Source organism: Xiphias gladius, chromosome 20 (assembly GCF_016859285.1).
Source record: "Xiphias gladius isolate SHS-SW01 ecotype Sanya breed wild chromosome 20, ASM1685928v1, whole genome shotgun sequence".
NCBI classification, from domain to species: Eukaryota; Metazoa; Chordata; class Actinopteri; order Istiophoriformes; family Xiphiidae; genus Xiphias; species Xiphias gladius.
This window is the reverse complement of record NC_053419.1, coordinates 12384086-12389482: the sequence shown is the minus strand read 5'-3', so window position 1 is coordinate 12389482 and position 5397 is coordinate 12384086.

Sequence of the window (5397 nt, the reverse complement as noted above, 5' to 3'; positions counted from 1 at the left end):
CACACCTAGTACAACTAAAAGCCGTGAGCGTTACGTCGATTATAAAATGTAATTTATGGTGATAAGACATTTAATTCGTGTCTTGAATCATTTGATATAATTACTAAACATGGTTTTAATGTCTGAAAAAAATATATCTATAAAAACAAAATTTTGCAAGCAACTCGAAAGTTAATACTATGTTTTATAAAAAGAAAAACTGGTTTGAGTGGCATGTGCTATATATACTGTATTATTTTCCAAGGAAAGAGTGGTGAATGTGCCCTGGAGCCTCTGTCCCAAATATGTTTTACAGAGTTATCTGGACAAGTTGTTAATTAAAATCTGTAACAGGTTATTCAAGTCAGTCCATGCTCCAGGGTTTGAAGAACTCTGGTTAAAAGACAGATAATATAGGCTGCAATACACAACAAAATACACTAAATAACATCCATAGGACAACTACGTATAAAACATTATGGTGCGTTGCAATAAGCCAGTCAATTTTAGATCCACTGTTAATATGTTAGGCCTAACTTTTTTTCCCCCCTTTTTGTATGTTTTGATTACTGTAGGTATAAATGAATGTTGTGGCGCCCATTCAGGATAATCAGTGCAATTACAAAAATGCTGGATCCATCGTTGGCTATCACTCCCACGTGTTTGGTAAAAATCAACTCGGTTGCAGTCAGGAATTATCAGATGATGTATTGAAATATGAACAAGCATTGCAGTATCACCATTAGTCAAACAGTAGAGCCATCAATGGTCTTGGAGCCGCAATTTGCATCGATTGCAGAACTTGGTAGAATGAGAGATAAATCACATTTCTCAATTGGACACAGATCCCTAGAGGGTTCTTTGGTAAAGAGGGGCTTTGTCTTTGCAGAATTTATGATCACTGGATATCCAGTTTCCCAAGTTTGGGATGCTTTGCTTGTAAAGCTCTCCCAGGATGATTCAGCTTTTGAGTGAGAGCTCTTGTAGCCAATATCTGCACTCAAGCTGTGCTGGCTTAAATGTTATTATATCTACATACATGAATACATAACAAGCTTAAGCTAAAGGATAGGTCCTTATTGTTGACATATTGTACAGGTGTGAGACGGATTATCATTCCATTTCATGAAACTTTGGTCAGAGATTTTGTGTGTACAAATAAGTAAACATGCATTGTAATTCCCAAGTTAGGGCATGGACGTGGTCCATACATTTCATGGCAATCTGCCGTATTAGATTTCTTGAGGTCCAGTGGAAATGTTAGTTTGATAGTGACTCTAGAAAAACAATCAGGCGACCACTAAATACATTTGGATTCACTCTCTGTGGACCATGAATATCCATAGCAAATCTAATGGAATTTCTTCTGTTTTTGAGATACCTTGTTGTAGACTAAAAGGCTGGTTGTGGGGAATTTTGACTTACCAGTGTCATTGGACAAAAGATCATAGGTGTGGGTTAAATCATTTTGAACTTTCTACTTCAGTCTTACAATACCAGTACAGCACTTCTTGGTTAATCTGGTTTTCAATAGCTACTAGAGCAGTTAAAATTTCTGGCTTTAAATTAATACACAAACTGACGCTTACATTGATGGATGGACCAAGTGAGGGGAAGATCCATATCCTTATATACAAAGTATGTAAGGAGTACAATAGCCACGTACTAGTTTTCTATTGGTGCACGCACTGGTTCTGTTCAGTGCTGCACATTCAAAAGATACTTATTTACAAGCGTAGAGTAAAAACAATGACGTAGCGTAAAAAGAGTCCCTATGTTGGTGTAACAGTACTGGAGCATGGGTCTGTACAGAGCTGGTATTAAGAAAGTTGTTGCTCAAATTTTTACAGACACCTTTAAAATAAAAAGCAGAGCTGAGTCGTAAACAAGGTCAGGACCTGACTTGACAAGACAAGTCAAGTGCAATGCACCAAGATTTGACAATGTGTTCTGAGACGCATTAATGCATAATTTCATATTAATGCAGAAAGATTTGCCTGCAGAAATGCAGATGCAGATTTGAAACTCAAGATACTTTTATACATTTTTTTTTGTGTTTACAAATCTGGGTACACATTTGCACAACAAGTTAAATGCTTAAAAGTCTCAGTACTCATCTACGGATTTAGGTACAGACTCACAAATCTTGTTACACATTTGCAAATGTCAGCTTACAAAATTTTCAGTATTAAAGATTTTATATCTATCGCCATGTGCGGAGTAAAGAAGGCTAATTGTAAGTGTTTACGTGTAATTTTTCTGTCTTATCTCTGTTGATCAGTGTGATGTTTTTTTTTAACAACAGCAAAACAAGATAGACTCTCGTTTGGGTCTGTGTAAACCCATGTGAACCATAAATTGTCAGTATACAGGGCTGTGGGTATAACAATGCAAAGTTATTCCCAAGTCTTCAAAGTCCAAATCTCACAGAAAAAGTGCAAGAAAGCCTTGTTTTTCCTTGCCACCATTTCCACTGTTAAATGTGTGTATTGATATGAGGTAAGTTTTACATGTCAAATTAAGTCCAGTGGAATGAATAGTCATGCTTGATAATAGAAAACTTTCCTATTAAGGCTGATAGCTGATGCCAGACAGACCAGACAGTGTCTTTCCTGTAGATAAAGATGGCATTAGGGTTTAGAAAGGGTCATTGGGATTCCCTCTAGCCAAAGAGTGTGGGGATTACCGAAGTCTGCAAAGAGCTGCTTTTCTTACAGATTATGTACAATCTGCTCTCAGTGACAGAGCCTCATTCACAAGATACAGGAGCAGCATTAACCAAAAGCCTTATTAATTCAAGGGCAACTAAGGGTTTTATGCAGCATCAATCAACCTGCACTCAGCTACCTTCTGACACAAAACTATTACCACTTGAGGTTTATTAGAGACAGTATAACCTTTCACAACTTAAAAGAGAAAAGGCTAGTCTGTACCTTTTGTACTTTTGGTGTATTCTGCTTCAGGGTCTCTGTCACTCTAAGTGGACATAGACAGCAATGAATTACCAGCTAACCTGCAATCAGCAATAATTAGTCAGTGTTCAAGCCAGTGAACAGCTAAATGTTCTGTGATTTTGAAGGAGAGCTTTTTCAAATGGGGGCCATGATGCTCACAGTAACTTCAGACATGATAGAACCCCAAACTTTTGCAACGTAGTGCACATAATAACCATGCTGTTGTGGATATTTCATGAACTAAAACAAAACCTCTGAGATGAACACTGGTCTCTGTTGGGTATATCTCCGATCAAAGTCTTTGATTACAATTTTAAAAACCACAATTTTAAAAAGAGAGAACATACAGTCTATGTTCTACATACAGTTATGTTTTCAACCAAATACTGAAGACTGAAGGTTTACGGTTTAAAACCAAATTCATTATTCTGGCTTTCATTATGTTCGCAACTACGACTGATATTAGTTTACAAAGACTATTAAGGGCTAGTGTAATGATCGTTAATGATGTCTTAATTGGTGACAGGATTTTTAAGCTTAATTTTAAAAGCAATCATTAAGTAAATGATTGAAATACAAATAAGCCGAGGTCTTTCACATTCAAATTCAATTGAAATTTGTTGAATGCATTCTATAAATTCTAAATAACTTAATTTATAATTCATATAAATCATATTATTTCTTATTAAATCGTTTTTGTGCAAAAACAAAAAATGATGTGATCAAATACAAAAACAGTGTAGTATATAGGCATATCCACTAGATGTCAGTGTTTACTTTAGGAAAGGTAAACGAGGAGCTACACAGAGTGACAGACAAGGGCCAGTCATGCAAGGGTAGTGAGTTGAACAAAAAAAAAAAAAGAGTATTTCTATATAATATATATTAACAGTTTATTCGGGCATTTCTACTGTGAGAAATGTACTCATCTTGCCATATTCCCATTTTCATCTCTGCTCCATTATTGGTGCAATAATTGATGCAGGTGCCACATCAGTTTCATTGATGTAGGTCCTCTTTGCAAAATTTACATTAACATTTTATAAACCAGGATAATGACGACAGTGATATGAGTTCTCCCTATACCATCTTCAGTTGAAGAATTGAAGCCCATTATAACAGGTGGTTACATATTACATGTAAGGGGAGAATGACCCTGCTAAATGCTTAATTTCTCTAGCTGATTAAAAGCACCTGATTATGCTTCTGAACTGATTGAATTGGGAGACTGAGTACACTGTCAGTATTGTTGTAGATCTACTGAGAGCTCCAAACTCCAGGTCATGTGGTTGTGAGAAGGGAAGACCTTTCTTTACCATTTTTGTTGATTCTGCAAGGTTGTATCCTCTGTGAATTACTCCTTGATATAACCCTAATCTAACAATGTAGGATAACCTTTCCATTTAGCATCTGCATACAGATACAATGAATTATTTAGAGAATGCAGTGATAAATCAACTAGTTATTCCAATATTTGCAGTCTTACTTTTATAACTTTTCTTAATTGATGTATGTTACTACTTTATGTCGGGTCAGTGCATACTTTTTTCTTAAAAAAGGTTGCCCCCTTCAAATACTAACCTGAAGTGAAAACAGCAGGTTTGTTTGAGTTATTCTGTTGCAGTGACCATTCCAAACATATCCTCAGGGTTGAATGCTTAGACAAAAATGTGGGCAAAAAGCAGAATTTTGGCACAATTCAGTTTGTGTATTTTTTTTCCTGACTTTGTTAGATGCTGACCTTTAGTGGAGGTAATTTTCCTGCAGGATGCATTTGTGCAACAGGATCACCAGGTGTTTTACGGCATGCCTCCCAGTCGGGCAGGTATTATCCCTGGCTGTGGATCACAATACCAAGACACCAGTGAAACAGATTCCATGCTTGCTGTAACAGACACTACTGACAAAGCAGAAGTGACTTTCACTTCTCTGTGCTGTACACTGCAAGTGGCTTTACACTGGCTGCTGATGTCAATTCCCACAGTAAGTTTAGTTCATGTGGAAAAAGCCTGTCCAAAAGCTAAGGTGTTATCACAGACAAACGGTGTCAAATCATGGTGCAAATGTTTGCTAAATTGAAAAGAGAGATACTGATGTCAGAGTTTGCAGCTGGCAGTTGAGACAGGAACTCGGCAGTCTCCCCTTCCCTTCCCTCTCAAGCAGAGTCAGGGGGTGAACGCTTATTTGAAGCTCTCCCCCTGGGCTCCAGGGTTCTGTGGGATCCGGGTGTGCTGACACTGTTAGCACGCCTGATATGAGAGCCTGATCAAAGCTGGCTCATTCTGCCTGACCGATTTCCACAGGATTAAGGATTAGGGAGACAGGAAGCTGGGAGAGGCACAGAGACAATCTGGGAGAGACAAAAAGAGATAGTGAGGGTTATGGAGAGTGAAAGGGATGGAAAAATGTTGAAGGAGACAGAAGGGTCATAAGGCACTGGCAGAGAACATCTTGAGAAACAAAA